Here is a 21,458-nt window from a genome sequence, read left to right as displayed (position 1 = left end):
ATGTGACAAACTCTTATGTTTTAATCACTTTTTTGGGAGTGATTATCACATCCACAAGAAAACCTAAATCGGGCAAGGTAGAAGAATCTTTTTACCCATTCGTCAAGTGTACAAGTTAGGTGGGTCGACAACATATTCCTGTCATGTGACGCACATGCCGTCACCAGTGTCGTATAGAATATATCAGACGTGTTTTCCTGTGGAGGAATCGGTTGACCTATGATCTTGCGAAGAAATGTTTTCGGTTCCCATTGGAGAGGCACGTCCTTTCGTCTACTAATCGCACGGTTTTGCGGTGCGGTCGCAAAACACAGACACTAAACTTATTACAATGAACAGAGACGTCAATGAACGAACGGACAGATCATAACTTTGCGAAAATGAAGAAACTAAACTTTTCACGCAAGGGAAGACTTGAACCATGGACCTCTTGCTCCGCAGCGCTCCTGAGCTCAGAATATCCTTGATGTTGCTTATCTTGCGCATGGACTACTCAGTTTGTATATTTTGCTTATTTTTTTCATACTTCCACACAACTTCTTCCTGTTTTCTCGATTGATCTGTGTTCAGTTTTTCAAGGCCTATCCACTGTGCCAACTTATAACTAAATCTGAGGGGGGTGCGATGGGGAGGTTCCCTTGTAAGTTCTAGGGGACTGATGACGTCTGAAGTTAAGTCTCATAGTGCTCAGAGCCATTTTTTTCCCTACTCTGCTGCATTAACTTATTGAAGCTGTCATTCATCATAGCAAATAGAAATTCTGTCTATGTAATGCTGTAACCTGCTACAGCCTCTCAACGACGGTACTTCCTCGTACACTACAGCGTCATCAACAAACAGTTGCTCACCGTATCCATTAGATCATTTATGTTTATTGAGCACAAGAGGGGTCCTGTAACACTATCCTGAGGGTACTTCTGACGATACCCTCGTCTCTGACGAACATCCGTCATCCAGGAGAATGTACTGGGTTCTATTACTTAAAAATTCTTTGAGCCATTCACATATCGGAGACCCTATTCGTCTGTCATCAGCCTGCAGTACGGCACCGTCTGAAGACTCTCCCTGTTGCTCTTCATCCATGCTTCACGTGAGAAAAGGGCAACCTAAGTTCCGCACGAGCGATGCTACCGAACACCAGTGCACAATAGTGCGTTAGCGAACTACTCACCCACGGCTCTCCCAAGGCCAAACGGTTCCAACCGACCGCCGTGTCATCATCTGCCGACAGGCATCACTCGATGCGGGTATAGAGGGGTATGTGGTCAGCACATCGCTCTCCCGACCGTTGTCAGTTGTCGTGATCAGAGCCGCTACTTTTCAATCAAGTAGCTTCTCAACTGGCCTCACAGGGGCTTAGAGCACCCCGCTTGCCAATAGCACACGGCAGACTCGGATGGTGACCCAACCAATAGTTAGCCAAACCCAACAGCGCTTCACCTCGGTGATCTGACGGGAACCGGTGTTACCACTGCGGCAAGGACGTTGGCCCGCCAGCGGGAAGCTGTTTAACACATAGAGGGTGAAGTTCCGGCTTCGCCAGTACATGCATATAGGGTACAACGACTTGTTGCAGACATTAAGTCTTCAATGAGTGCAACACAGACTACTGTGAGTAATAGTCCTGAAAAATGCTATACCTCTTCGTTTTCGAGACCACAAATTTGGAATGTTAGACAAGCAAGGTAATAAAAACAGTTATCATAAGCGCAGCTAACTTTGGTGAGTGAACCAACGTACGAAAATGGAAAGAAAATAAACAGTATTAGAGAAAACTAAAACTTCTGCGAAGTGTTTATAAAATCGAGACCGAAGCACCGTTAAATACTATTAAATACTGTTTATTTGTTTACGATCTTCAGAAAAGTAGTTATGACATACTCACGAAGGAAATAACAGTAAAAGCAGATCTAATACCAACAACGATATGTTCCTTATATCCACCTGCTGCTAAGGAGCTGCCCGCATCTCGTGGTCGTGCGGTAGCGTTCGCGCTTCCCACGCCCGGGTTCCCGGGTTCGATTCCCGGCGGGGTCAGGGATTTTCTCTGCCTCGTGATGGCTGGGTGTTGTGTGCTGTCCTTAGGTTAGTTAGGTTTAAGTAGTTCTAAGTTCTAGGGGACTGATGACCATAGATGTTAAGTCCCATAGTGATCAGAGCCATTTGAACCTTTATTTGAACCCTTTTTTTTTTTTTGCTAAGGAGCTAATTGACGTAGTGGTTAAGACAAGGGACACATTTTCAGTAGTAGTAAGGGCCCAAATCCGCAGCCAGCCATTCTTTAGATTTTCCCTTAACTACTTTACTCGGGATTGTCCTTTCACAGTGATAACACATCGACGGGACACTAAACTACTTCTTCACTTTTAAACTTGCTGCTGAAGCATCAGTTCAGCGAGAGTGGAAGCATACTTCTTTGTCGTACGGGGTTCCCAACCTTCAGCAATGATCCTGTTCCGACTATTGTAGGGCCATCCACTGATTACCAACCTCAGACAGTGTGTCGTTGACTTTAAGTGACCCACAAATACAAAACTGAATACCTCTCTTACGTCTTTTCTGGCGCCTGTTGTTTGATTCTTGCCTATCAATGTTCTCTATAGAGGCGCTAAATAATTACTCGTTTGTTTCTTAACAGCCGAAAAAAACGGACATTCTTGTACTAAAAACAGAAGGCAAATGCGTGAAGTATGCAACGCAGAAGTCACGCGCAGATTCTCTAACATGTAGCAGCCGCAAATATACGTTTTCGTCAACACTGATATGTTCAGTGCGAAGAACCATAATAGAAAGCGCTTGTCGGCCCTGTATGTATCAGACGTGCTAGTAGGCCTGAGATGGCTGTGCTCAAATCAACGACCGCAAACTCCTGAACCGAGCACTCGATAAAACGTATTATTCCTCATTTTGGCCTTCTGTGAGTATTCACTATCAGCATGACGAGTAACGCTCTGTCACAGTTATGAACACCGGAAGATTGAAGTGCGCAGCGTGTCAATTCTTCCTCATTTACGCCTCGTACCACATAGCGTACGTCTTCCGTGTCTCTGTCTGAATGCTGTAGTTGTTCTCTTCCAAACGGAAACACGCAGAAACTATAAAATGTTATACATTTCCTATTGACATTACTAACTCTGATACAACATCCGCATTGCGCTAAATACAATCAATTACAAGCTATAACTTCTTTTAGGCCCAATACGCAGCGAAAATAATGAAAACGCGAAATGCCACCGTTGTTTGGATATCAAAATAGCGGAGCGTAATCCACGAGCTGCGTATGCAGACCATCATTACGTCTTGTCCAACGCACGCATTAGTATTCCTTTGAATCCAAGCGTCGGAAACTGGGGTTAATGTCGACAAAGGTAGAGTCAGGTAATTTGAAAGTGGAGCCATCAAAAATGGTTCAAATGGCTCTGAGCACTATGGGACTCAACTGCTGAGGTCATTAGTCCCCTAGAACTTAGAACTAGTTAAACCTAACTAACCTAAGGACATCACAAACATCCATGCCCGAGGCAGGATTCGAACCTGCGACCGTAGCGGTCTTGCGGTTCCAGGCTGCAGCGCCTTTAACCGCACGGCCACTTCGGCCGGCGTGGAGCCATCCACGGTTTATTTCCGCTAGTCGTAAACAACTGTGAGGTGCACATGAAGCATCACTTTCATGTGGCCGCGGAAACACTCTTTATAAAACATGCAACACTAACACAATTTGTGGACAGAGGGTGACATGATAACCATCACTCTTAGTGAATGGTGCGCAACACTTGGGTGGCGCAGTTGTTAACTCACTGGGTTCGCATTTTAGACGACAGCGGTTCAAATTCCCGTCCGACCACCTTGTTTGCTATAGTTTCTCTAAGCCGATTAAAGCAAACGCCGAAAAGGTTCCCTTGAAAAGGAAACTACCGACGTATTACCACCTCCTTGCTAAGACCGAGTCCGCAGCTCGTGGTCGTGCGGTAGCGTTCTCGCTTCCCACGCCCGGGTTCCCCGGTTCCATTCCCGGCGGGATCAGGGATTTTCTCTGCCTCGTGATGACTGGGTGTTGTGTGCTGTCCTTAGGTTAGTTAGGTTTAAGTAGTTCTAAGTTCTAGGGGACTGATGACCTCAGAAGTTAAGTCCCATAGTGCTCAGAGTTTTTTTTTTTTTGTTTTTTTTTTTTTTTTTTTGAGGTTCTCTACAAATTGAGATACTGAATACTTACGGTTAGGGCGCGTTCTGGCAGCCGCGGCACACATTCATGGTTCCCTCCAGACCTGAAATCAACGGTTCGTGTCAGAAACACATTACAGAATGCATTTAAGTTTGTTAGATAACGTAAGGCTCCACATTCACCAAGCAGTTTATGAACTAAGAAAATTATTCAACTGGTAGGATAAAACAGAAATAAATTATTCAGCTGAATTAATTCATTAGTCAAGTTCTTACTGAGAGATGAAGTAGTAGGCTTCTGGCGTATTTCACTCAAGGAAGAGCATGAAATGAGGGAGTAAACTAGTGTACGACGGACACTGCGGGAATGTACACTGCTGGAGCTTCGAAGATTATCACGTTAGTTTCTGAAGTCTCCGCAAATCTGATCACCTCTACCCATATGACGCAGGCTCTGTTGCTGTACCACATGATATGAAGGCGAGGTGAATAAAGAGAGATCATTTTCATTTTTGTAATTCAATTAAATGGAGTGGTATCTTTCTCCAAAGCGACTCCACACCGAGCAACCCTTTTACTGCAGACACTTCACTCAGTACTGAACTGTAATAAAATATTAAACATTACAGTCAGTTTATTGTTTTCTTACTATACTCAGAAATAGGCATATACCATACTGAAATTACACAGGATTAACTTTTTCACAGTTTTTTCCGTCCTTTCTTCTCGGAGACCCTACTACGTAACATTACTACATAGCACAAACAAACGTCTCGCTTCATTGACTAAGCAACCCGCCTCCGTAGCGCTGCTACTAACGCTGTGCGGTGGCGCTCGGTTGTGAGGTAAGCTGGTTCGACTCCTGGTGTTGGAAAATATTCACTGCCAGTACTAGCCTGCAATGGGAGGAGAGGTCTGTGATCCTTCTGCAGGATGGGGACGTTAAGCTCGGCTCCATCCTTCGTACTATTCTCACCCTTCCCTGCATCCATAACAGCACAAACTCAATACTATGGTGTGCACGCACTCGTCGCAGTCATCTGCTCGGTACCGATACACACCTACCTCGTAACAGGTCGGAGGTAGGCAAAGGCAAACTACCTCCACTAAAAGCAATCCAAGAGCGCCAATGCAGAAATCCGCGTCTCTTACGCCTACGATCTTTTCCTCAGTATGGGACTACTTTGACGTTGGAGTATCATATGACGAGTGAAAGTAGTATATTCTATGCCGTTTACGCCGAACCAGTATGTACACACTTCTTCTAGGCCAACTTTCGAAAGGAGAGAAAAAAGTCAACTATCCACCTTGTGTATCCTAATTTAAATCTGTTAGGTTTCACTCCGAGGACTTAAATTAAAAATACATTCGAAGCGGGCCGGCCGGAGTGGCCGAGCGATTCTAGGCGCTACAGTCTGGAAACGCGCGACCGCTACAGTCCCAGGTTCGAATGCTGCCTCGTGCATGGATGTGTGTGATGTCCTTAGGTTAGTTAGGTTTAAGTAGTTCTAAGTTCTAGGGGACTGATGACCTCAGCAGTTAAGTCCCATAGTGCTCACAGCCATTTGAACCATTTATTCGAAGAAGCAAAATGATTTTACACTCGTGTTAGAAATTTTTACTTTTGCAAGCCTGATAAATTCCGTGCTAAAATTATGTAACTGTTCTCCGTCTCATCCCTTCACCCTACTTCTAAAATGCAAACATCGTTTGGAAAATATAAAGTTACCGCTGCGGTTAGATTCAACGAACCACGTGTGCCAAACAGTGTTTCCATCTTCATGTTTAGCATCTCTCTTCAAACCCTATTGTTACAGTAGTTAAAACCTAACGCTCATAACGTGAAGCTAAGAAATCAGTGGCGCCGTTTGAAATTTTAGCAGTGGACGAGCGGTTCTAGGCGCTATAGTCTGGAACCGCGCGACCGCTACGGTCGCAGGTTCGAATGCTGCCTCGGGCATGGATGTGTGTGATGTCCTTAGGTTAGTTAGGTTTAAGTTGTTCTAAGTTCTAGGGGACTGATGACCTCAGAAGTTAAGTGCCATATAGCTCAGAGCCATTTTTTTTTTTTTTTTTTTTTTGAAATTTTAGCGCTTGTAAGCAAATACTGATCAAGCATAGCTGTCTCCTGTAGCAAAGGCCCAGTATATTCAGAATAACATCACCTTATTTAAGTTTTCCTGTCAGTAAAACGGAATGATGCATCTTGAGCTAGTCATACAACAACATATTCCGGCTAACAACTTTCAATATAAATGGACATAGTATTTCGAAGTCAGACGTGAGTAAAGCGAATCTATTCAGATACAGCTATGATCCGTCGAGTCGTCATGACTGATAAATAATGAAATTTCAATATGTGACGGTCTTCTGTGAAATATATACATACTTCTGACTGTCTCATTTCCCCCACACTGCTATAGCGCCTAATCACTGATCGTATATCCTCACCAGACATTTAGAGCAGTAAATTTTTTTCACGATTTTTTGTGCGTGCGTTAACGTTTCGTCATTGGTGATTAATTAACGTAGCAATATTGTCTCTTTTGATCCGTATTTGATACCTTCTTCTATGCTTACCAAGACACTTACTGCACCATAAATGTCATTCAAATTCGCAATTTAGTAACTTGGTAAAATCGACGTCTCTCTAAGTATTATTTATGTAAAATAAAATATATTCCAACTCGTTATTTCTTACGAAAATTTTTGACCTGCACTATCAACTCAGTCCGTAAAAACAACGTTAAATTAAAAATTGTTATGCTTATAGTATAAGATACTTGTTTATTATTTTAGTTCCTAGATCCTGACGGGCCATCATGTCTTGTTTGTAGTTATTATATGTATCTCGAACGACGTACAGATGTAATATGAAAGACGCTAAAACCTTCACAAATAAAAATAACAATAGCAATAAAAAATATTAGTGGGCGGTTATTATTATACCTGAACCGAATGCGGTAAAAGCCTACACGTTGGTCTTTTTTACAAATCAAGTACATTAAATCTGAAACTATTTTCATTCAGCAAAAAACTGCCACAAAGAACCTGAAATTTACCGACCAAATTCAAACCAGAAGTCTACCTAGTTATGTTGTTTCTCCCTATATATTTATCTAGCGCCATAAACTATGGTGAGATACATGTGAATAGCATAGGAAATAACGATGTCGAATTTATGTGGCATTTCTGAACGGCATACTTATGATACCTTCAAAACTATTACGCCAGATGCACTCCAAGATACAGACCCTCTTCGCAGTCATCTTCGGGCCGGCCGGAGTGGCCGTGCGGTTCCGGAGTGGCCGTGCGGTTCTAGGCGCTGCAGTCTGGAACCGAGCGACCGCTGCGCTCGCAGGTTCGAATCCTGCCTCGGGTATGGATGTGTGTGATGTCCTTAGGTTAGTTAGGCTTAATTAGTTCTAAGTTCTAGGCGACTGATGACCTCAGAAGTTAAGTCGCATAATGCTCAGAGCCATTTGAAGTTATCTTCGCTATATTGTTTTCATGTAAATGACAAAAAAACATTTTAAGACACAACATTTATGAATTTTTAGCCTGAAGCAGTTCCTACGTGTTTAGACTGGGCCACTAGAGGTAGTACCGTCAGCTGTTAATTAAACATGAATCGAGTAGAATTAGAGACTAGAATGTGATGAAATGACTTGTGGATCACAATACGTACCCTAGTATAGACAACAAGTGTTTTAAAACCAAGCATAAGTCCCGCAGCTTGCAGACGAAACCGGGGACTCCAATTGTTTCTTTCCCGGAACTGTCAGATCTGTGCAAGTGCTCGCCTGTTACGAGACCGTGACGCAGCGAATGTTACGCGCCAACAGGAAACAAAAAAGCAAAGTCGTCAGCAGCAGGGTCAGAACTTATGTCACACCAGTTATTGCTGATATGTATGAAACTTCTCTATCACGAGAATAGAGGGAAAATCTTTGTCTTTCTGTTTTGGATAACAGGACTTCAGTTCTCCGCAAACTAGCAGTAGGTTCTCAGACAATATTGTTGTATCATAAAATGTGAAAGACTTCCACTATCAACAACATCTGATTACACAAAAAAAAACATAAATTGCGAAATGTTGACAGTTGAGGAGTCTCATCTCTCAACCTTCCAACATTTCCAGCGGTTTGTGTCTGCCTCGAGAATTCCGTATGTCTACATTACATGCTTAGAACGATACACATAAACCAAGGAAAACCACAATTATTTTGATGTGGATTGCAATACTACGCATAGGTCCCACACGTGTGGTAAGACAGTCCCCTCTCCAATATAACTCTGAATGTCTTCCGCCCTCATCCTTGCATTACAGTACTTTCATTTCTAGAGATTATATGAATAAATTGTCAATAATTCCAGATAGCTTACAACCATATGATAAAGAGCAGTTCTTGTCACTCATCGGCATTATTCACAAATGCTTCTCACTACACTTCGCAGAATTAGTAAATCATACGTTTTTATTACACACGTGGTGGACAAATACTGAAATTTCGTAGTGACACGGGTATTAAAGCTGACATCACGCCACACGTATCTCATCAAGCAAGGAAATGCTTCCACTATCGACTACAAACTTTCCTGCAGTCTGCCTCAGTAGCTGCGCGGTCAGCACGGCTGGTGGCTAACCCAAGGGGCCCGGGTTCGATTACCAGCCGGGTCGGAGATTTTCTTAGCTCGGAGGCTGGATGTTGTGTTGTCCTTACGTTCGTATCGTCAGAAATGACATTCCACTTTTGAGACGGCTGTATCTGCACATTCCGAAAGCCAGTAAATAAAAATATAATAATAACTAACCGTTTTGCACGTCTAGTGACGACTTATGAATGTACAATTCTTCTACCATATTTGTTGTTTATTATGTAGAAGATGTTCAGCATCACTGTCTTCCAAAAAGAAACACAATCTTAAAATTATTCTCCGCCGGCCGGTGTGGCCGTGCGGTTAAAGGCGCTTCAGTCTGGAACCGCGTGTACGCTACGGTCGCAGGTTCGAATCCTGCCTCGGGCATGGATGTGTGTGATGTCCTTAGGTTAGTTAGGTTTAAGTAGTTCTAAGTTCTAGGGGACTTATGACCACAGATGTTGAGTCCCATAGTGCTCAGAGCCATTTGAACCACCAATTATTCTCCCAACTTGTCATCAGGTTACATTTGGCTCGGTCATACTTTAATTGTCAGTGTCTTAGCCAGAACAATTCTGCCTCAACAGTAGCGACGTCTACGACCTATCTGTTGTCACTTCGTAGGTGCACAGAATTTGCTTGGATAATGAAGGCAGCAGCGCAAAGTCTTCGAGCGAAAAACAATGTAAACGTGCTTATCGAATTAGGGCGTCCTTCTATAAACTGTGGATGGCACTCGACGCATCACCTCACACATTATTTAATAAAGATATTGATATAATCAAGATACTGCTAATCTACGTTCACCTAGGCAAATAATCTAAAGAGACCAATAAAATAATCACTAACGTATTTTCGTAACCTTATAAACAACGAACAAAATTATTTTTCAAATGGAGCTATTCTGTTTTCTGCTTTCATAATAGTAATTATCGACCAGAGAACGTCATTGATACAACAGGTAAACTGGAGTTAAACACAATACTTCTAACTGAGAAAAAAAAAGAAACGAGAATGAGTAACCTATATCCTTGTAAGAGCAAATCCAGGATCTCGTGTTACAACAATACTAGGGTGAGAACAAAAGTTAAAAATGGGTTACCAAGACCGACGACATTAATGTGTTCCGTCAGGGCGATGGCACACTATCACATCAACTGACGTCGCTATGGTTCGAAATTCTCCCCATTCGTGATCTACACAAATGTTAAAGACGGTGTCGTTGATCCACAGTACTTCTCATATCTGAAGAAAGGAAGGGAGACTGTAGAGTTTAACGTCGACGACGAGATAATTAGAGAAGATTCAAATCTGAACATAATTTCCGTGGTCAGAGTTCTTATTCTCTAAGTGCCAGTAAGCTATGACGAGTGAGTGGTGGTTGAAGCGTAGATAAAACCCTACCCGATAATAATGTACAACGTTCGCTTTACATCTGTGATTTACGCGAGTGTTATTTCTGTCTTGATAATCCGCCTTACTTTATTATTAATTGCTGTTTACTTGCTCCCGTGTGTCAATGATAGCACATGTTTTTATATCTTCATTTCTGTCTAACTGTACTCTTTTAAAAGAAACTTTGGAATAACAACGCCTTTAGTGCAGAAGATTATAAATATTTCTGATTTTTACATTACCGTTGTGCAGCTTGGTTATTCAGTTGTTTAAGTGTTGGATTCATGGCAAAAAGATCCAGAGAGCGATCTCTTGGTGACCCTGGGAAGTTTTGTGGCACTTCACGCGACAAAAGTCTGAATATCCTAAAAAGGCTAAGGCACTGCACTCTTGGGATTCCTCGTAAAAGTGCTGATGTCAGTAGTAATAGATGGGCTGGCATAGTTCAGAATTTGACAAGGGAATATCACCATCCATACTACCTACGGCTAGTAGCACGCTGTGCACTTAAAACCATCCTTTGAGTCGATCAAAGTAAACAACAAATACCGGAAAAATTCTTCACTGACAATTATTTGTCACGAATTTTCTAGATAAACAGGTCACATAACGTTTTTGTCTGTCTATCCGAGATATCGTATTTGTGTGCTATGATGACCGCAATGAAAACCGCGTGATAGCTTTAATAATGTACCGCTAGTATTGTACATGACTATCTGAAGAATTTGCATTATCTATACTTCCTTTCGCTTCTCGGTGTATTTTCCTTTCAGCTACAAATGTAATCGGTTATTGTGCTGATCCGTCAGTGAAATCTAAATTAAGGTCCGTTCCCTGTGTTTAGATCACACAAAGTTTCAGCCTTTATTGACTACTTAAATTCCGTTCAACGCTAATGAATTTGGAAAGCGTTACCAATTCGTGGAATAGAATAAGTCAGGGCGACGTTTGTGAATTGAAGAAGAAAAAAAGATGTGAGTTTTAGGTACACAGTGCTGACCCTGGAAGACAGGTCTTCTACATCAGTCGGTGAGGTACCGTAAACGTGAAACTTGTTCTGATAAAAGAAGGAACGAACTACAGTTGCAGAGAATGTAAAACAGTGAAAGATTATTGAATTTCATTCTTCAGCAATGTGTGCTGTTTGATTTCCAAGTGAGGTAGCAAATTTGCACAAAAAATTCCTAGCCGGCCGAAGTGGCCGTGCGGTTAAAGGCGCTGCAGTCTGGAACTGCAAGACCGCTACGGTCGCAGGTTCGAATCCTGCCTCGGGCATGGATGTTTGTGATGTCCTTAGGTTAGTTAGGTTTAACTAGTTCTAAGTTCTAGGGGACTAATGACCTCAGAAGTTGAGTCCCATAGTGCTCAGAGCCATTTGAACCAAAAAATTCCTAGAAACTGACAATATTTCTCCTACAGATAATAACACAAATTTTGCCGTGCACTTTCCGTAATACAAGCGCTGTGTTACGTTGTGAGAGTCGCTTAATAATTATGCACGTATCAGATTCTCTTTCCAGATACGCGTAGAACTTCTGGGAGCTGGCGCGGTAAACTGCACACTTAGTTGCAACAGGACGCTGTACGGTTGTACGCGAAGCTCGCTTGAGCGTAATTGTCGTCTACATATGACAAAATCGCGTACAAACGCAGCCGTGTAATTTGAGGACGGTATCCAGTAGATACGTTTCAGTCACTCCGGTCCTGGTACCTCATACGAGGTCGTGCTGAAATGTGGTACCACCGAATATTTCATGCGAAAACTCGTAAAGCTTTTCCAATAAAACAATCATTATTAACATTTTACATCTTCATTCTTTGCAGCCCCTGTGCCGCTAGAGGGCTCCGAATTGTAGCGTGTAACGTGGCGGTGTTTAACGGAATTATGTAGGTGCGTGAGAAAGAGCGCGCTGTAATCGAGTTTCGTTTTCGAAGATTTCGTCCACACATGCAGAACCCTCTCTTTCAGCATATCAATCCCAGACCACACTCGAGTGCTGCGACATATTCGGCAATGCTATGCGCCTTAGGTTCACCGTCATCGACCATCCTCCATACAGTTCCAAATTGCCTCCATCCGATTTTCATCTGTTTCCAAAAACTAAAGAACTCTTTTGGGGTCTTCACTTTGATGGTAATGACACGGTGCAAGCAGAACCGCGCGGAGTGGCCGCGTGGTCTGGGCGCCATGTCACGGATTACGCGGCCCCTCCCGCCGGCGGTTTGAGTACACCCTTCGGCATGGGTGTGTATGTTATTCTTAGCACAAGTCAGTTCAAGTATTGTGTAAGTCTAACGACCGATGACCTCAGGAATTCACACACATTTGAACATTTGCAAGCAGAGGTGAGGTTATGGCCTCGTCAACAAAGTCAAATATTCTACAGTGACGATTTCAACAAACTGGTCGTTCGATAGGAGAAATGTGTTCATCACCAGGGTGACTATGCTGAGAAATAAATATGTGGGCATAAAGGATAAAGATGTATGAAGTTAATAAGATTTGTGTTATTAAAAACCTTTAAGAGTTTTCACATAAAAAATTTGGAGACATTAAGTTTCAGCACGTCCTCATAGTTTCTGAAAAAAAATACATATCTGAAATCCAACTGCAGATTTTTGAAAGGCGATACCTCAAATTTCTTGCAGTATTTGAAACTTTGTTCCCATTTACAATATATGCTTTTGTTTCGCTATGATACTAAGAAATATTTGTTGCATGAAAGCGAGCCAGATGTAATGTGTATGAATGACAGCAGATAGATGAAGCACTCGATTTAAAGAGCATATAGCAGCAGATGATGTAATGTTGATTGCTGTTGTCGCTATTCGAATTTTTGGAAATTTTGCGGCAATTAAAATCATGCACGCGTGTTTTAGACATAGTTTTCCCATGTGCTTGAAACATAAACTGTCGAATGGCTCCAACTGTGGCCGATCTGCAAGACAACTTCTTGTATCACACACAACCTTCAACATTAACCGCAATAGTTTCTAAGGAATCTACCGATTGGTTAAAATATATGCCACAGCTTCTTCTTCCTAGCCTTTTCTCCTGTCTCCACTGGGTCGGCGTGTTAATTCGGATTTGTCAGTTTTAGTGGTAGAGGGCGTCCAGATGCCCTTCCATACGCCAGCACTACCTCCACCGCCTCCCTCTCCCATAGGTACTCGTGCAACCCATGTCTGCTTCTAAAGTTATCTTACGTTTAAGAGTGAGAGCGTTTTCTAAACTTTTGCGTACCGTATATCGTGTGTGGGACATGGGTACCACTCCGGTATTTACCTAGCCATATGGGGAATTCCACCTAAAAACTACATCCAGGCTGCCCATCATATTCGTATCCGCCAGGAGGGTTCGATCCAAGGCCGGCGCGGCCCCCTGAATCCCGGAAGCGGCGCTTTAAAACGCTCGGCTATCCGGTCGGTTCAACGCCATATGCCATTACAGAAATCACAGCAATAAATGAATAAAATGTAAGCTCTGTAGAACATGTTCTGGCTTGCAGTATTAACGCAGTGATGGTTCACTCACGTATCAAGTTTATGTAGTAAGTAGGACAAGTGACAGAAATTGGCTTCCAGGCTGCAGACAGGTGTCTAGTAACATAGTGATTGATGATAGCGGACGACGAGGCTACAGCCACCGTGGGAAAGATGTTACACGGGGTCTGAATTTGGGGACTTGCAACAAGCGTGACGCACTTGAGGCAGTCAGCGGTGCTTCGCAGCTGAGTGTGGCGTTAGTCACGCGTGTGCGGTACAGGCGGCGCCAATGCGATGCAACAGCGCGCAGCGCAGCTACTGCTCAACGAGGCATCGCTGCTGCCGCGGAACGCTGTAGCGAACCGTTCGCAGCTCGTACCTGCTTCCAAACGCCCCACCACAATGAGAAAGGGATTTGGGGAAATCGGCGGTGGCACTACGGGATGAATTAATATCACCGGTAAATTAAAAAAATAACACTTTCTCAGCTTCGGTCACTGATGTACAAGTAACACTTAGTTACCTGACGTCTAAACGCGTAATTTAACCCCCCCCCGCACACACACGCTATGAGTCATCTCCACCAGATCAAGTCCCGCCCCAACTTAATTACTGTCCAAAGTGAACACTAGTGCGATGGATAACGCTTTAGCATATAGAAGAACTAGTAGCTTGGAATAGATTCGAATTCCAAATACACCGTGAAAAATAACCGAATAAAATAACAAGGAACCGTCTGATGGTGAGCGTATGTAGCGAGGAGTTCTAGTGTGTGTAAATTTTCTAACCCTACGTCGCGAGGGAGTTTATCAGATGCGGACCTCTTTATTCAATTGATTCAACAAATAAGGGGGAAGAAGCCAGCCAACTCAAGCATCCACCAAACATTCAACTGTACTGATTTAGGGGAAGCGCGAAATACTAAATCAGGATGACCTGACCGGAATACAAATCCCTTCCCCAGTCAAGACGATTCCGTTTATGGATTGTTGCGCCTCTTAGCTATCTCACAGAGTTCCATTATTGATTAAAATGATCTCATGGCTTTTCTGGTCGGTTCTTAGGCAGCCTGGTGCAAGTCTTTGTATTTGACGTCATTTGGGCGTCGATGAAGATGAGAGGAAATGCTAATGACAACACAATCACCCAGAACCCGAACGATGAAAGTCTCCGACCCGACCGGGAATCAAAGCCGGGACGCTGCGATCTAGAGAGCTGCGGACGTCGCTTTCTGGTAACAACCACTTTCGGTAGCACTACGGGATGAGTTAATATCACCGGTAAATTTATAAAATCACACTTTCTCAGCATCGGTCATTGGTGTATAAGTACAGGAACACTTAGTTAACTGACGTCTAAACGTGTAATTTAACCCCCCCCCCCCTTCCACACACACACACACATGCTACGAGTCATCTCCAACAGATAAAGTCCCGACCCCACTTAATTAATGTCCAAAGTGAACACTAATACGATAGATAACGCTTTAGCACAAAGAACAAATAGTAGCTTGAAATAGATTCGAATCCAAATACACCGTGAAAAATGACCGAATAAAACAACGAGGAACCATCTGATGGCGAACGTATCTAAAAATGGTTCAAATGGCTCTGAGCACTATGGGACTCAACTGCTGTGGTCATCAGTCCCCTAGAACTTAGAACTACTTAAACCTAACTAACCTAAGGACATCACTCACATCATTGCCCGAGGCAAGATTCGAACCTGCGACCGTAGCGGTCACGCGGTTCCGGACTGTAGCGCCTAGATCCGCACGGCCACTCTGGCCGGCTCCACACATTCAACTGTAGTGATTTAGGGGAACCGAGATATACTAAATTAGGATGACCTGACCGGAATACAAGTCCCCCCTCCCCCAGTCAAGACGACGATTCCGTTTATTCTATTGTTGCGCCTCTTAGCTATCTCACAGAGTTCCATTTCTGATTAAAATTAAATGATCTCATGGCTTTTCTGGTCGGTTCTTAGGCAGCCTGGTGCAAGTCTTTGCATTTGACGCCGCTTCGGCGATTTGCGCGTCGATGAAGATGAGAGGAAATGCTAATGACAACACAAACACCCAGTCCCCGAACGATGAAAGTCTCCGACCCGGTTGGGAATCAAGGCCGGGACGCTGCGATCTACAGAGCTGCGGACGTCGATTTCTGGTAACAACCACTTTCGTGAATTGGTTTTCGACGACATCACAGCAGCGATAATTGGCAGTAACAAGGTTATTATGAGACCGAAACTACGAGTAATAGGAACGCGCTACGGATTGCACACTCGCAACAGGTAATCTACTTCCAAGTTAACGGTTCGGTCGGACGTGGCCATACGCAACGTTCAAGATGCCTGCGGCTGTAGGAGTAAATTCGTTCCTCGAAAGGAAGCTACTGCAGTTGTCACCGCAGTACTAAGTATTGACAGAGACTGCAGTAAATGCAGAAGTTGGAGGCGGCCCAAGTTAACTGTGACACACATTGCGAAATGCAGATCGGCGATTAGGGAGAGCGTGCGGAGGAAGCAAAGGTCGGTCGCCGGGCAAGCAGATACCATCGTGGCTTTTGTTGCGTAACATATGCAGACGCCAGCGCGCCGACTCTCCTGTTTAAACAGGGACAGCTGTTCGCAGGGTTTCCTGTCGCCCTTAGGTCGAGGCCGAAACGTGGCTCCAGCAACAAATGCTACGGGCACACGTGTAGCCACCCGCTTACGTTTACGACCATTGCTTAAAAACCTAGCTCGCCCACAATTTAAAACAGCCTCTGTTTCTCTGTCACGCCCTTTGCTTTCGAGCTACAGGGTCCCCACTCTCTCCACGCAACTACGCCACAAGTTGCTCCCACAGGGAGTTTCCCAACGTTGTACAGGCCCTTCCGCAGCGCGTGTTTTAAATTAGTGGCGATGCTGTGTCCGGATACGCCCATGGAGCATTTATTTCAGTAAACGTCTTAACACTGAACAGAATACGAAAATTAGTAACTAACGCAAAAATGCACGAACAAAATCTACGCGGTAGTAGTAGCGTTCTTCCCGCTGAGGGCACTGCCCCCACCCCCTCTCAATCCTTCCAAGTAGCGCCACTAATTCTTGAGTTTACAGACGATAACACCATCGCTGTGAAGAAGACTGGGCCAGCAGTCGGAATGCTGTTCTCACAAATGGTTTCTACAAAAAATGGTTCAAATGGCTCTGAGCACTATGGGAGTTAACATCTGAGGTCATCAGTCCCCTAGAACTTAGAAATACTGAGACCTAACTAACCTAATGACATCACACACATCCATGCCTGAGGCAGGATTCGAACCTGCGACCGTAACAGGCGCGCGGTTCCGGACTGAAGTGCCTAGAACCGCTCGGTCACCACGGCCGGCCAAATGGTTTCTGCAATCCAGGTTGTTGCTCGCTAGCGGTATCCTAGATGAGATGTTTTCAAAGTGAGTAATACGTCATACAGCAGTGCTGAAAGAAATTATCTTATGTTCTGTGCATAATCCTGCGCTAAATTACCAACCAGCCTACTGCTCTATCGCTAACCCACCTAGCTTACACTATGGTCTTGCGAGCTCAAATATCAGTGGGTATTCTCAGTCTGCAAGGATGCTGAAGCCATTAACATCTGGTCCACATAGAGGTCATTTGAGATACTATCTCAGTGTGTACGGATGAAGAAACCACTCCGATAGGGTGCTATGTGATTTGGGTAAGCCACGTAAGAACAAAATCAAATGGCCGTGCCGTCAGTCGAGCCCTGCTCCTCCCCAGTACGTTCCACGTAACAGACCTCTTCATAAAGGATGGATACAATGTGACTGGAGCAGCAGAAGATGGGGAGCTCAGCTCTGCTAAGCAGAAAGGAAAAAGAAAAGTAAGATTCGGCGATGAAGACAAGTGGAGTGCAACATGTCGACGGGCCGCCGTGTCATCCGCTACCACTTATGGCGTCAAGGGACGCATGGGGAAGGAAATGGGGTCCACACACCGCTTTGTCGGCCATTGTCGGCTTTCCAAACCATGGAGCCCCTAGAACTTAGAACTACTTAAACCTAACTAACCTAAGGACATCACACACATCCATGCCCGAGGCAGGATTCGAACCTGCGACCGTAGCGGTCACGCGGTTCCAGACTGAAGCGCCTAGAACCGCACGGCCACACCGGCCGGCTACTTGATACTCTGTCAAGTCCCACAGAAAAGAATCGGTGGCGTAATGTCTGGTCTTTTAGGGGGCCAAGCAATCGATGGATCTCCCAGTCCAGCGATCTGGGAACTCGTGACACAAGAGATCCCTCACAATGTTCACAAAATGGCATTATTGGAAAATCATGTCAAGAGGAACTTGTGGCAGTTCCAACATTACTACGTAAGTTCTTGCCGTAACTGTAGGCTCTGTGTATGAGAGACTTTCAACAATCCACACAACAATCTTCGGAGAGTCGCGTTAACACTCTGTCACTTCGTGTGGGGGTTCACTTCCCCATATGCAGCAACTGCGCGTGTTTACCGTGCCAGAAGTGTGGAATCTACCCTCCTCCGTGAAACAAATTAAATCGAGGAATGTCTCGTTTTCAACTATATTTGCCAGAATGCCGGAATTGTCTCCGCGAAAGCCTTCCGTCGCGGCCTGTCCTCAGGCTTGAATTTTTGACGCAGCTGCAGTTTGTACGCCCGTAGGCGCAATCTTTTATGGACGACATCGCCTACTGTCGAACGAGGTCACTGTAACTGCCAATTTGCTTGTCCGACTAACTGACAAGGGTTCCGCTGGAACGACGAACGGATTAATTCAACAGTAGCCTTTGGAACTGTGTGCTTGGCGTGGTGGTCCGACGTCGAAAGTCAACTTCCAGTTTCCCGAAGCTGCTTGTTCCATTTCTTGACTGTTACGTACGTGGGAACATGGACAGTTGGTCGCAGTCTATTCTTACGCTGAAAATGACGGTGTACCAGTGTAACAGACTTTAGCTCCGCGGCGGAAAGTACACATAGCACCTACTGCTGTGGAATCCACATGGCTACTGACGCGTGTTTACGTGAACAAAGCAATTATGCGCACGCGAATGAGCTACCAACTCCTGCAAGCGAAAGCAGAAAAACTCTGAGTTACCATACTTGTAGAAGTAAATCGCCAATAAATATCTCAATTACGTCCCAAGTCATTACATTTTATATCATGATATGTTTAACTCTGACAGTCTATATGCGTTGGGGTGTATTACGCCTCCCCCCCCCCCCCCCCCCCCCGATATTTATCTTCTTAATTACGCACTTCCTTTCAACTTTGACAAATGTTGGTCAGCATGTAAATTATGTTGGTAATACTGCCCCCACGCAGTCAACATGTCGTTTTGTGAGTTCTGCTCTCTCTCTCTCTCTCTCTCTCTCTCTCTCTCTCTCTCTCTCTCTCTCTTCTCTGTCGCAGAAAAGTGATAGATAGGTGGTGTGCGGTTCGCTGCACCCGATTTTTTTCTATATGTATCTGGCTTGTTTTGCGACTAGGGTTCCCAACTGTCCGGTCTGTTCAAATTTTGTTCGGCTTTTTAGCGATGAAGTAGAGAACACACAACTAACGTCTGTTCCAAACTGACGACGTAAGCGTGAGGTATAAGTTTAAGGCGATATGACATAATATAGATATACCAACCAGTGGTATTCTCGTGTCTGTGTCTTATGTTTTTCTTCGTAGGTCGAACGACCCTAAAACACAATGCCACAATCGCGCTACCCGTAGAGAGTAAAGTAGAATGTATCGATCAGGCGATACCAATCCGCCGCGCCAGTAGTTAAATACAGATTAATATTAAAAAGGAAAACATTTCCTAATGATCTGCAAAACAATATCTTTATTTGGTCATGAACCGGCTATGTAAACACTTTGAGTGTATCTTCTGTACAAATACTATCTGTGTAAGTCGCACATCAGGTTTATCTGTGTTTACGACAGCCAGTTTTCACCTGAAGATGGCCTGAGAAGCCGAAAGCCGGTTCGCAACCAAACAAATATAATGTTGCAGACCGTTAGGAAGTGTTTTCCTTTTCAATATTATTACAATGTTCTGCCAAGGACCTACGAAAAATTCAATTAATGTTAAGTACAGATTATCGTTATTTCTTTATAAGTGTAACTGACATAACCAAAGTTATCGAGTGTCTGTTGGTTTTCCGTCCCAGAAGAATAAAAAGTTGTTTATTTTGTTTGATACAGAATTTTTACTTTATTCTAACATAAAACTATCTTAGCAAGAAGACTGAACAATTAAGAACACTAATCACTTAGTTGCTCTCATACCTGCCAAATTATGAGGCCCTTTAAAGAATTGTTTTGGTTAAGCACGTTTAAGGCCGATCTCACAAAAAGCGACTGTAACCGAATATTAATAAACGACTGAAAATATCCAACGGAATCTACGCCTGCATTTGCTGATTATTTCTATTTGAAATATGTAGTCCTGCTTTTCTACTTTTGGACGTAGCAATCCTACTTGTGACCAAGCAGGATGACCAGTAGAAGAAGCAGACATGGTTTAAAAAAAAGATGCAGATTCTGCCACCCCTCCCCCCCAACATAAACAAGAACAAACACCAGCACATCACACCACACGAGTACGTGTAATGAACACAGAGTACAGACAGGCTAGAGTGCTTCGACTGGAGTAGTAAGAAAACATCTGGCTAAGACAGACTGATCCAAAAATCTGTAACTTATTCATTTTGTCACTAAATTTAACATCTTTAGTGGTGAATGGGGCTGTTGTTATCGCTATAATGTAGCGATTCTCAAGCTGTGGGGCAGGCATTCCTACCGGGGCGTGATAACACTGAATGAGGGACGCAAGCTTATTCCAAACGAAAAAATTTTAATTAAAAAACTGATTAATTTACTAACAAGAAAGCAAAAGAAAATGCATTGTCATAATATAAAATTAAAATTCACATTTACACTAATATAATGCACTTATAAATAGGACTATCTGTACTGTACAATAAAATTTAATAACAAACTTCTCAACACTAAAGTAAAGACAAGTTTGGTAATTATTAGTGGCTCTCGGCTTGCATAGCGAAGTTCTTAGCAGGAGAGTTTAATGTTAGAAATAGACAGTCCAAGTTGATTTTCCATGTTTATCTGAGATCTGTTATCACAGAAAATCCTGTTTGGTTAAGGTAGGATGTAGGAAATGGTAATAGAATACTAAATACTCTTGTTTTCAGTGCAGAAAATTCATCATCCACACCTCTCCAGAATTCAAAGAGCGATTTATTACTAAATAATGTTCTGATTTCGCCATTTGGCGTAAAATTTATGAAGATGTTTCTTCTGCGTTTGACAGACTTTCAGGAATATTATGGAATAGATTCCTAACCCACCCGTAATGCTCTGCCAAGTTTTCGTCAGCATGAAAACACTTTTTAAAATTCTTTTCCGGCGTGGTTAAGTGATTTTCAGTGATTACAAAAATAATTTCTACATGTTTTTTTTAGCTTCGTAATTAATTACTCGATTATGTCAATCAAGTAACTCAATTTCATCACAAATAAACAATCTCGAAACTTCTCGGCTTCTGGTCGGTTTTCCTCTTCTAGAATTTTACGATTTCTTTTCCTAATCCATAAACAGGTTGTAAAAATTTCCTGCGTGATAAGCATGCCGCTTCGCAATAAAATAGTAACAATGAATGTGCTGTACCCATTTCTTTACAAACTAAAGGCAAAATTAAAATTCTTGATTATAGGGATCTCATTTTTATCTTTAATATTAAAGCTGAAAATTT

At 43.4% G+C, this 21,458-nt stretch overlaps 1 long non-coding RNA gene across 2 annotated transcripts in view; it reads right to left on the bottom strand.

The window, feature by feature from the left end:
* The window catches only part of LOC126184743 (uncharacterized), a 555,678-nt gene that overhangs the window by 57,922 nt on the left and 476,298 nt on the right, over positions 1–21,458 (bottom strand). For both annotated transcript variants that reach the window (XR_007536869.1, XR_007536870.1), the window contains exon 4: positions 4,214–4,265. This is a non-coding gene — a long non-coding RNA (uncharacterized LOC126184743). The remainder of the gene's footprint in view (positions 1–4,213; positions 4,266–21,458) is intronic.

The sequence above is a fragment of the Schistocerca cancellata genome, chromosome 4 (assembly GCF_023864275.1).
Source record: "Schistocerca cancellata isolate TAMUIC-IGC-003103 chromosome 4, iqSchCanc2.1, whole genome shotgun sequence".
NCBI classification, from domain to species: Eukaryota; Metazoa; Arthropoda; class Insecta; order Orthoptera; family Acrididae; genus Schistocerca; species Schistocerca cancellata.
The sequence above is the reverse complement of the archived record's forward strand: the minus strand, read 5'-3'. Positions and strand labels throughout refer to the sequence as shown.